This window comes from Sceloporus undulatus, chromosome 1 (assembly GCF_019175285.1).
Source record: "Sceloporus undulatus isolate JIND9_A2432 ecotype Alabama chromosome 1, SceUnd_v1.1, whole genome shotgun sequence".
NCBI classification, from domain to species: Eukaryota; Metazoa; Chordata; class Lepidosauria; order Squamata; family Phrynosomatidae; genus Sceloporus; species Sceloporus undulatus.
In genome coordinates, this window is record NC_056522.1 from 217893536 (window position 1) to 217906150 (window position 12615).

The window sequence follows — 12615 nt, forward strand, 5'->3', positions numbered from 1 at the left end:
ATTGTGTGTGTGTGATGGGTCACAAGAGCAGCTGGTCTTACTCATGAACATAATTCCTCTGTAGACAGCTTCATGGCATAGTACCATCAGTAGCCTATTTTCTCTATGGAAAAATAGACAATGAAAATTCACTGTGGGCTATCCATGGCTAGTGCCTATTTCAGCTGGTGGGATGAAGCTCATCAAAAGTGGAACAGCCTTGTTGTCTTCCCAGGTTACAGCTACACTGTAGACATAATGCAGTTTGACACCACTTTAAGTGTTGTAGCTTCATCCTATAGAATCCTGGGATTTCAAGTTTCCCAGGGTCTTTGGTCTTCTCTGCCAGAAACTACAAATCCCAGGATTTTGTAGGATGGAGCCAAGACAGTTAAAATGGTGTCAAACTGCATTATTTCTACAGTGTAGATGCACCCCTCAATTGCCCATAGCACTGCTTTCCTTCTGATAGTGGACCACCACTGCTTTGAGCTACTCCCTAGTTTTCAACAAAATATGAAAAATGTTGAGCTGATAAAGCCACTGCATGATCATCAAGAACCAAACCAATGCAGAGGCCTTCTACAGAGCTGAATCAGTGGTTCATCTATTTTGGTATTGCCTATCCAGTTGTCAGTAGCTCTCCAAAGTCTCCTATTCAAGATGGACATTACTCATGCAAAGCATGCACTACATCACTGAGTTATGGCTTCTTCCCAGCCCTGACAGCCAAGCTGGTCAGACATTCATTTGAGAGTCTCTAAGGAGAGGAACAGCAAAGGTCTGTATATGTTGGTTTATGGCAGTGGTTCCCAAACTTTGGTTGTCCAGGTGTTTTGAACATCAATGTCCCAGAAGCCCCAGTCAGCTTGATCACCAGTCAGGAATTCTGGAAGCTGAAAGCCAAAATATCTGGCAAACCAACGTTTGGGAACCACTGGTTTATGACTTCTCCAGTTTGCTGAAGAAGATGACTATTCATGAGCAGACTATTCAGAATAGCATAGGGTTCAGAGAAGATACATTTTATTTTCAATGTTTGTACTTATGTCATCCCTGCTTCCACATTGCCAGTGCCACAAGACCACTCCTCTTGTCTTCCTTCATGTCCTGCCATCCTATCCTACACCGAACCTGCACCACTGAGTCACGAAGTCACTGACTCAGAGAAGTCATTTTAGTTCATGGTGGTGTGTCAGTGTTGTAAGATTATTGTTAACCATTTTCTTGCCAGACTCCAGTATGAGGAGAAGTACACATTGAGTAAGAACAGCAGACATTCACACATTGAGTGACATGTTTTGTTAAAAGCTGAAGCAAAAACAATCATAATACACCAACGTGATTAACAAAGTTGCTTTGAAAGTAAAATGATTGTTACTTTAAAGATGTCCTAGCTTTTTGCTTGGCAAAATCAAAATGTCAAAGGTTGTCATCAAGGTTTGGTCAGGTCAGCTGGTAGCTTCCATGTCAGTAGAACAGAGAACTTACTCTAGTTTTCAGAGTAAGACTCAAGTAACTAACCTGCTACCTATCTTCCCCAAGTGGGTTTTGTATATTGTATAGCTCCTTTAAAGTTTAGTTTAAAATACAGATGAGATTCACCAATCCAGTGACATGAAGACCACAAGCCACCACTGAAGATTGGTTTCTTTCACAGAAGTAGGAAACAATTTTGCAGACAGAAAAATAGAGAATATTCTTGAAACAGGATGCTACACCTTCAGCTAGAAACTGTAACATGTAAAATAATAGCTACAATATTAACATGGTCAGCTCTTTCGCCAGCATTCTTTACTTTGTTTCCCTTAGCTTCAAGGAATACATGGTGAGATTTTGCTGGAGATATCCATAATAGTCATGTCCCAACCTCTAGCTAAAAGTGTAAAATATTGTATAATGAAAAGGTTCTGGTAGTGTGCCCTTGAGGTTCAACCTAAGATTTATTTATTTTTGCTTGGTTCCAGCTTGGAAAAGTTACTTTTTTTGACTGCAGCTTCCAGATTCCTTTAGCCAGCGTGGCCAGTAGCCAAGCAGGATGGGGATTTCGGGGAGCTGCAGTCCAAATAGGAAGAGAAGAGAAGAAGCAACTTTTTCAGACCTAGGCTAAATGCCAGTTGTTGATGACTCAACCTTTATTTTATTTTCTGTACAATTTTGATAGTAGCATCTTCATGTCTGAATACCTAAATGATTATCACAACATATTAAAGCACTAAGCAGAGTGCTTTATTATTTTTAGCTCATTGAAAGGGTATTGCATTGCAGTCCCATGGAGGAGAAACCTGAGGTTATGAGGCAAGGCTGCTGAGTGAGCTCATGGTCTCACATGCTCCTTCCACATTCAGCAGAATGAGATTGCACCAATGCAGAGTAATCACATGAGTGAGGAGGAGAATTTTTATTATTTTAAAGACAGTCAATTTGCTCTTTATGGACTGACGAGCATCTTAGAATGCAGTTAGCCTTCAGATTGTGCACATCTCTGATGCCTACACAAAAAATCTATATGCTAGGGCACATATAGCCTTGCTGATTCCAGATAAGGATGGTGGTTAGTACTGAGCATGGCTCGTCACGGTCAGTTGATCAGTGACCTTTTTCCTACATAAGAGGCATATAGACTCATATAGCGGGGACAGCAGTCTTTTAGATAAATCTGGATGCAAGCTGTGTAGGGATATATAGGTTAAAGCATCACTTTCAATTCTGTCTGGCTAGAGTGAAGCAATAGCAACAAGGAGTTATGTGTGCTGGCTGCAGCATTTTGAACCCTCTGAAATTTCAGAAGAGTTTGAAAAAGTCACAGTGGCTAGACTGGACATTTCCAGGAATGGGCAAAACTGGCGCATTCGTTTTTAGCAAATATACTCCTGGGTACGTATGAAATTTAGGAATCTAGGCTTGGGGCTGAGACTGGTGGTGTATCCAAGCTACAAATCTGAGCTTTCAAGGAATGTGTAACTCCATCCAAGACAAGGTTGAAGCCCTCTTCCATGCTTTCCCTTTTGATTGGTCTTGTCTGGATTGAGACTCATTTCTTTGACCCCTCTTCAATTACTGACAGAAGATAATTGTTTAGCAGCAAAACAACTTCCTTGGAATTAGAAGGAAAACACACACACACACACACACACACACACAGAGAGAGAGAGAGAGAGAGAGAGAGAGAGAGAATGGACAGCATCGGCAGGATACTGCTACTACATCCTCTTAAAAATTCATGTTATACAAAACTTAGAAGTGAATTTAAACTATCAATAATATTAATGTCAGTTAAAAAGAAAAACAAATAGAGAAGAATACTTATGCAACGCCCTTAACTCCTGAGGAATCAGTTTTCAAAGGTCTACTGAAACAAAAAAATCTTCACTGTCTACAGACGGAGGATAGCAAGTAGGGCATTAGTCTAATCTCTTTATGGCCCAGTACAGATTGGTACAAAGAGCCAGCCTGGGACCAATTTTAGGGCTTGGGAGAGCAGAATGTCCACATGCTCCCAAGCCCTACCGCTCTGTCTGGGCGCCATGATGGCTCACCCCCATCCAGATGGGGGCTGCCATGATGAGGTACATGCAGTGTGGAGTTCAAATGGTGCAGCACTGCACAGACATCATTGTTGAGCGCGAGCATTGCAATGGCGTCCCACACACAACCTAAAAAGAACCCACCGGGAGCAGGTTCTTTTTAGGCCTCACAGAGGCCACAGCATTTGTCTACTGCAGCCTCCATCTGGGTCAGAAAGGAGCGGTATCTCGCCGCCCCTTTCTGCCTGTATGTAAGCCTATATCCACACTGCAGCAATAATCCAGTTTGACACCACTTTAATTGCCATAGCTCAGTACTATGAAATTCTGAAAACTAGTTTTGTGAGACACTTTGCTTTCTTGGCCAGAGAGCTCTGGTGCCACAACAATCAACAATTCCCAGAATTCCATAGCATTGAGCCATGGTGGTTAAAGTGGATTCATGTGAGGATGCAGCCTAGGAAAGGAGTTTCAGAGTCTGAGAGCTGAGAAAGCCCTTCCTTGTGTTCTACCAGTTGCACTCATGAGGGTGGTGAAGCAGCATCCCAAGAAGATCTGAAAACATGCTCATATACGAGAATATAATTCTTCAAATCTCTCCCAGTGGTTTTGTTATATATTAAACAGTATGGGAGACTTAACCTTGAGCACCACCCCCACATGCTTGAACAAGAATCCCTAAGCACAGCTTTCTAAGTTCATATCTCCAAGAAGGAGCCCTGGTGGCACAATGGTTAAATGCCAGTACTGCAGCCACATATAGCCACAAAGCTGTGAGTTCAATCCTAGACAGGGCTCCAGGGTCCACTCAGCCTTCTATCCTTTTGTAGGTTGGTAAAATGAGTACCCAGCTAGTTGGGGGCAATTGGCTTAAATGGTAAACTGGCTAGGGCAGGGGTTGGTAACCTACGGCCCGTGGGCCGGATCCGGCCTGGTGAGGCCTTGGGACCGCCCCCAGCCCGGACTTGCCGCCAATTGCTGTCCCCTCCGCAGCTTCTGCGCCGCTCCGGGCGCCAGGGAAGGAGCCCAAGGCCTCGGCCTCCTTAGAAGCCGAGAAGGAGGGAGGAGGCCGTGGGGAGGCGAGGAGGGTAGCAGAGGGTGGCACCACCTCCACCTTCCCCTCCTCCGCCCCAGGCCTCGCTGCCCTCCTCTTCCTCCTCCTCCGCGCGGCCATGCATGGAGGAGGAGGAGGGCAGCGAGGCCCTGGCTGCAACCGGGGTTGTCCTGCTTTTTGGCGGTACCCAGGACGGGAGGGGCCTGGTGGCACCAAAACCGGGAAAATCCCGGTTGCAGCTGGGATATGGCAAGCCTACCTCTGGGGGAAGACCCCACTCTGCCCCTGGGCCTCAACGGCAGGTAAGGAAAAGGAGGAAGAAGAGGAAAAAGAGGAAAGTGGAGGAAGAGGAATGAGAAGAAGAGGGAAGAAGAGAAGGAAGAAAGGGAGGAAAAGGAAGGAGGAGGAGGAAGAATAGGAAAGAGATGGAAGAAGGGGGAAGGAAAAAAGGAAGAGGAGGAGGAAAAAGGGGAAAGGAAGAAAGGAGAGGAAAGGAAGAGAAGGAAGAAAAAGAGGAAAAGGAAGGAGGAGGATGAAGGACTAGAGGGGAGGAAGAAGAATAGGGAAGAAAGAGGATGGAGGGAAGGAAGAGGAAGCAAGAAGGGGAGGAAAAAGGGGAAAGGGAAGAGGGAGGAGAAAAAGAGGAAAGGGGAGGAAGGAAGAGAAAGAGAGATGAAGGAAGCAGAGAAGCAAGAAGGGGAGGAAGAGGAAAGAGAAAAACAAAGAGGAGGAGGAGGAAGAAGGAAGAGGGAGGAGGAGGAAGAGAGAGGAGGAGGAAAAAGAAGGAAGACGAAGAAGAGGGAGGGGGAATAGAAAGAGAGAGGAAGAGGGAGGAAAAGAAGGACAAGGAAGAGGGAGAGGAAGGAGGAAGAAGAAGAGGAAGAATAGGGAGGAGGTGGGAAAAGTAGGAGGAGGAGGAGGAAGAAGAACGAAGAGGAATGAGAAAAAAGAAGTGGAAGGAGGGAAGAAAATGGGGAAGAGACAGCAAAGGCACTGAAGAGATCTGAATAATGCCTGGCTAGAATTGTCTACACTGTCATGAGATTTGAATGATGATTGCCCAGATTGCCAACCATGACATATAGCTTCCTTAATTCTTCTCTCCCACTCTACATCCCTACCTCCATCATGTTATCCAGGGAGAACACCAGGAGGCACCAAATAGATGCAAAAATAAAAGGAGCATCAAGAGATAATGAGCCAGTAATAAGAGATACTCTGTGTTATAGGAGCGCTGGGTTCTTTGAAATAACTGGAAAAGCTCATAGTGTATTTGTTTTACTTAGATGGGAATAGTCATGTATAACACTTTTGTCAAATTGCAGACTTTTACTGGCAAATAAGAAAAAAATGGGCCAGATCAAGAAATCAGATATAAGGGCTGTTTAACACATTTATGTCATGTAATGATGTGGCATGCTAAGAAAGTGTAAGATAATTCTCCTCTGTTACTCATACAGATAATTGAATCTGAGTCACACAGCATAGTTCAGGAATCAACTTATGAGACAGAAAATGCTAGATAATGTTCTCTGTCTCTGATGCGTGCATTAAGCCAGATATGTCAGCCTCCTAGAGCTGTTTCTTAAACTGACCTGTAGGAAAACCAGACTATCATTTCTAGAATTTATACTATTTAGTTCACTGATTAAGAAATTTATACTGGATCAGTCAGCTGCCTTTTAGCCACTCATTTGATAAACTTGTTAATTATTCTATATTTAAATTAATCCACATACTTTCCAAAAAATGCACTAGTATCCCAATTACACATGCAGCTGCCTTTTGGAGTACATTTTTGATCCTTTTTGATCCTTTCATTGTAGAATTAGGGGCTGTACAGACCGTCCCTAAGGGATGGCCTGCAGCCACCTCTCTCTGTGCCAGATTGGGGCCACTGCAACTGCATACTGTGGCCCTGATCTCACCTTTCTGCAGTGCAAAAGGGAGCTGCAAAAAGCGTCTCCTTTCTGCGCCATGGAAAGGGCACCATAGCTGCTGGTGCCACAACTTTTCAGTGCTCCTTTGGCACTGCATCATCTGGACACAGCACCATAGGAGTGCTATGATGCCACATACCATGTGGTACGGCATGCAGCATCACGCAGGTGTTTGGCAGAGTCAGGGCATGCATCATATGGGCACCACGCCCCAACTCCACCCCCAGGCTGGGCCGTACTTAACAGCTGGTATGTACAGCCTTTTACTCCCTTTAACAGCTAACTCAGCAGCAGAACATTGCCAGGACTGTTGCTCAAAAAGGCCACTGAGAAGCAAAGAGATCAACCAGCATATGTAGCGCAACTTTAGTGTTTGCAATTTAAAAAGAAAAAAAAACCTTAACAAATGGAATGTTAAGGGCAAACTCTTCCTACATGCTAACCCAACAAAGACTGAACATTCTCAGTGGCTCAAGAAGCCAGAGAATGCATCTGCACTGCAGAAATAATGCAGTTTGACCCCACTTTAACTGCCATGGCTCAGTGCTATGGAATTCTGGGACTTGTAGTTCTGTGGGATGTTTAGCCTTCTCTGTCAGAGAATTCTGGTGCCACAACAAACTACAAATCCCAGGATTCCAGAGCATTTAACAATGACAGTTAAAGTGGTATCAAACGGCATTATTTCTGCAGTGCAGATGCAGCCTCTGTATCTGTTGTAATGGGGGGATGGAATGGCATATCATGCAAGAGGGCACGACTGGCTAACTGACTAGCACACTTGGCAGTAACACAGATTTCAGAATTCACTGTCTTTGTTTCAAGGAGAACTGAAGAGGCCTGGAAGAGATCATTAAAAATTATGAATGATTAGGGAGGAACTAATGCTGCACTCCTTTCCTCTTTCTCAGTGTGGACTCAGTTTTGGCTTAGCTGCCCTGGAAGCAGCTTTGCAAGCACCTTTGCCAGACTACCTTGTGATTAAAATTCAGATGGAGAATAAAGGCCAATATAATTTAAAATTAAAAGTAATGGGTGAACATCAATTAATATAGTGAATTAATTTTATAATTTTTCTCATAACACTCTCATATTAATGATTTAATCTTCTTTAATGACTCAGTACTAACTTATCATGGAGAGACTTAGGAGTCTAAGACCAGGGTTCATTCTTTACTGTGGTTACTATAAATCTATATCAATGAACAAAACATAAATTGAAGTGAGTTCCAGATCAAATTCCAAAGAAGTATTTTTTAATTTATTCTTTGTTTTATGTTATCTTATTATTGTTTTTGAGAACCAGTGTGGTATAGTAGTTTGGGAACAGAGTTTGAATCCTTGCTTAGGCCTGGAAATCCACTTTGGGCAAATCACACTTTCTCAGCCCAGAGGAAGGCTCTGAACAAATCATGCCAAGAATAAATTTGTTTTAGGGTCACCATAAGTAGGAAATAACCAGTGCACATCACAGCAAACTAACTTATCACCATTATCATTAGTGTTCCTGGTGCTGCCCTCACTGAACTTCTGTGTTTATGTATTTCACTGATATATATCCTGAGGACAGCTCATTATGAGATTAAAAACAAGTAGAAATAAAAACACAGGCTAGCATCCTGTTGAGCACTTATGATACTGCAGTATTGCCACAATCACAAATGCCCCTCTCACCTGCTGTAATATCCAGCAACTGCACTGATAAACAGAGGTCTGTTTTGTTGGTGATCAGGACTCAGCAGGGCGACATTTGAAGCCCCCTCCTGCCACAGAGCTGCAGTGTAACAATCAGAAGCAGAAACCCTGTTGCAGCTCCTTGTTGCATCGCATACTGGTGGCAAGAGGACTGGAAATGTCATCCTGCTAAGTCAGGATCACCAGCAGGTCCTCTGTTGCTTGGTGTGGCTGCTGGCTCTTAAGGTAGGTTTCGGAGTCAGGTCAGAAGACAATACCTAGTTATAAGCTTATAACTCTCAGAGCTTCCGGATCTACTGGAAGGATGAGCTGTCCACACAACTGGAACCCACAATGAGCCAATAGCAGCAGCACTGTCTGCACAGAGCACCTCCTCCTCTTCACCCACCCCAATCCTCCTTTTCCTCACACCCAGGGGATTCTCAAGTGCTTCCAGCCTGATTCAAGGCAAACAAGACTGTTTTTAATCTGGAGAATCACCTTAGAATATGGTTTGGACCAGTGTTCTGCCCATGTTGGTCCTGTGTGTTGTCTAAACAGCTCAATGCAGGAATGGGGTGGGAACATTTCTGTTTCTTTTACTACATGCAGACATGGTCAATATCTGTAATGTAAGATCTCTGTTCTCATGATAATTATTCACACACAATTTAAAAACATCAGCTGAAGATATCACGGATAGCCAAAAAGAAAAACAATTCGGTCCTAGAACAGTGATGGCAAACCTATGGCACGTGTGCCAGAGAGGCACTCAGAGCCCTCTCTGTGGGCACACATGTTGTCACCCTAGCACAGACTTTGCCAGAGTTTCATACTAGAAAGCCAGAGGGACGTGGCACTTTGCAACAAATAAGTGGGGTCTGGGTTGCAGTTAGGGCACTCGGTCTGTAAAAGGTTCACCATCACTGTCCTAGAACAAATCATGCTTGCACTCTCCCTGTAAGCCAGGATGACTAAACTGAGGTTTGGCCTTGCTATGAGAAGAAAAGGCTCATACTTTGGACACACAACGAGAAGAAAAGACACATTAGAAAAGGCAAGGATGCTAGGAAAAGTGGAGGACAGCAGAAAAGAGAAGATGACTGTAAGGCAGATGGATCGACTTGATCAGGGAGGTCATGGGCCTGAGCCTGCAGGATATAAGCAGAGAAGTAGAGGACAGGGCCGTGATGGCGAACCTAGGACACGCATGCCACAGGCCCGCATAGGCCACGGAGAAGGAGAAAAAGGCGTGCATGTGCCCATTTCTCCTCCTCCCTGCCATTCCCAGACTCCAGCTGTCTCTCTGACAGCTACCATTAAAAAGGCTTTTTTTCAGTAACCAGTTACAGAATGAAAAGATTTTCAGCAGAGTTTGGAAGTATTATTTTTTGTGACCACAGCTTTCAGGATTCTTTAGCCAGCATGGATAGTGGCCATACTGGTTGAAGGGTTCTGGGAGTTTTAGTTCAAAATTATTAACTTTGCAAAGCTTTGAATACTATACTGCAGGGCGGATTCTGCCATGGCACTTTGTTGTGACATTTTCATGGAACTTCCATGTTCAAAGGCAATGTATCTCTCAGGAAACAGGGCACTTATGAGGTTCCCTGTATCTTCTGGATTGGAGAGGGTGCAGCATTGCGCACTCCAGTAACATCATGAGCCCATGTGAGAGGTGCCCACGAAGTAGTGTCAGGATTCTGTTAGATGGTAGTTGTTATTTTATAGTGGTAAGGTTTACAGTTTATAAAGTATAGTTCAATATATTTAAAATAATGACATGTGGGGTAACATATAATAGATGCTTGGTGGTTCAGTTGATGGGAGTTGTAGTGTTTGTACTGGGGAAACAATAATTGCTTGGCTAGTCTGTGGGTGTGAGGAACCTGGTACCAATCCTATCAAGGCCAGTCTCTGGGAAAACTTGGAAAAGCCTAAAATGAGAGTATGTGTGAGTGGTGGGCAAATTAGAAAAGGAGCAATGGTATTTTGAGTTATGGAGAAGCCAAAGAAAAGTCTGCAAAGTTACAGGGCGGGGCATTGCTTGTTCTGTGTTTGTGTGGAAAAATTATGTTAGTTCTCTCTGCAGAGGTCATACTGTTTGCTTCTTTAGGTAGTGAATAGAGTTTTGCTGATGAAATACAGAAGACTGGTTTACTGAAGTGAGAGAAGTGTGTGGTTCTGACAAGCAGCCTCTGTTTAAGCCAGTAATGTTCCACTTCCACCTTATATTTGGTTGTCTGTATTTTGTGTTGCTGTTACTTAGCGATGTTAATATGGACATATTAGCTGCTGAACCTTCTGGTTTACGTGCTCATGATGTCTTTTAATTGTTTTCATCTATTGCTGCTCGGTCTTAAATGTAGTTTTCTCCTGCCTTTTCAAAATTTCAAGAGCCCCCTTAAGGTTTAAGTGATCGAAATACAGTGATGTTGTTTGTGATACACAACAAAGCAATACCAAAAAAGAAAAGAAAAGAAAAAGGGAAGATAGCCTGAGTCACTGGGTGCTAGCTAGTACATTAATCATCTCACTTAAGCAAGTAGAGTGATGATGCTGTCCCCAAGGAAACTGTCTAGTTTGTGTTCAGTAGAAAAACAAGCAACAACATGCAGATGGTTCACTTTTAGCCTACAAAAACAGCTGTGTTTGTCCTATGTTTATCATTCTGTGCATCTGGCAACAGGGTACACTCTAATATTTTGCCAATGAAAACTGGGATGTGTGTGCCCAGCGAACATCAGAGTGTGGTGAGGATGGCAAAAGGTATCAGTAAGGAAGAACACACCAGCTAGGAGATGCTACAGCATTTTGCTATTGCCTAAGCTTACTGGGAAGGACAGGTCCTCATATCTCCTCCAGCCCCTCTGCTGATAAAATGGAATGGGATCACAGAGGATTAATCAAGACTGACCCTACCAAATGGGGATAGCTGAAGGACATATAATATCAAGTGGTCCAACCTGCCTTCGGCAATCATTAATTTTTATTTGTTGGATTTATTTTTCTCCTTTTCTTTGAACTGGTATTGAGCAAATTCTTATATTTGGCAAGACTGTGTTGGAGGTCAAACCTGACGTCCCATCCTTTTCTCCATGGACCTGGATTTCTGCTATTTAATTTACAACAGCTCAAAACCTCTTCCCAGAAGCAGAATTGCCAGCAGCTGCAGGTAGTTTTTCCCAGCTAGACCAGCCTGTCATTGATTGTTGCTTTCCGAGGGCTGGCAAAGGGACTGATAGCTACAAGGATTGATTTGCAAGGCCGCTAGACATGTCCTCAGCCTGAGCTATAAATAAAAGAGCAGGATGAAAGAAAAAGGAAATAGAATGGCATAAAAGTAGGACAGGAAAGAGAAGAAATGTGAAAGAAAAAGAGAGATTTTTACTTTTTTCTTGTTTTTTAATTTTACGTTTTTTTAGTAATCCTGATCCATACAATATTTTCTTTTCTTATATAGAAACTGTAAATTTACACACACCCCACAAACCCTCTATCCTTTCTTCCCTTCCACCCCCCCCCCAGATAAAGTCATAAGCTTTATCCTTGTCAATCACCATAAATATAAATTGTCTTTCAAATAACTGCATGTTGTTTATGCAGTTATATCAATCATATCTATAAGACTTCAGGGAAAACCCATCAGTATGCTCTGTTTATGCTCCATCTACAGAGACAGAAGAAGAAGAAATTGAAAGATTCTATACTGGAGCCCAGGAAGAAGTTGATCACACACCAGAGCAGGACTTGTTAAGCATAGGTGATTGGAATGCAAAAGTACGAAACATAGCAGAATCAAAGATTGTAGGAAAATTTGGCCTAGGATCAAGAAATAAGCAGGAGAGTGACTGAAGGAATTATGCAATGAATGAATTGTGTAAGGTCAACAGTTTGTTAATTGCAAACACATTCTTCAAGCAATGAAAGAAGTGATGATATATATGGACATCACCTTATGCAGTGGTGTCATTAGGGTTGGTGTCACTCAGTACAGTAACTCATGGTATCACCCCTTCCCCAATTGACCTCCTCCCATACCAGACCATACAGAATCTTTAGTCATGTTTTTTGTAATAATGTTACTCATAATTCGTAATTTGCATACATCACTGAATGCAGTGGTAATAGTTGTGACATAAACAACTAGCACAGTTAAAATTATACTTTTAAATTACAGTATCATATGCACAGCCTAAATGTATTTACATGTGTCTAAAGTGTAAATTAGGTAAAATGTGATATTTTAAAAGGTTTTTTTAAAAATAAAATTTTAATTTTAAATATATATATATATATATATATATATATAATATATATATATATAATTTGAATTATAAAAAAAACTCTGAGGCTCTCCTTTTCCCCTCACTGAACCTCACCCCCCCTCACACACCATCTCTTCAGCATTTTAATAGGACACAGGTGAATGCCACAGCCT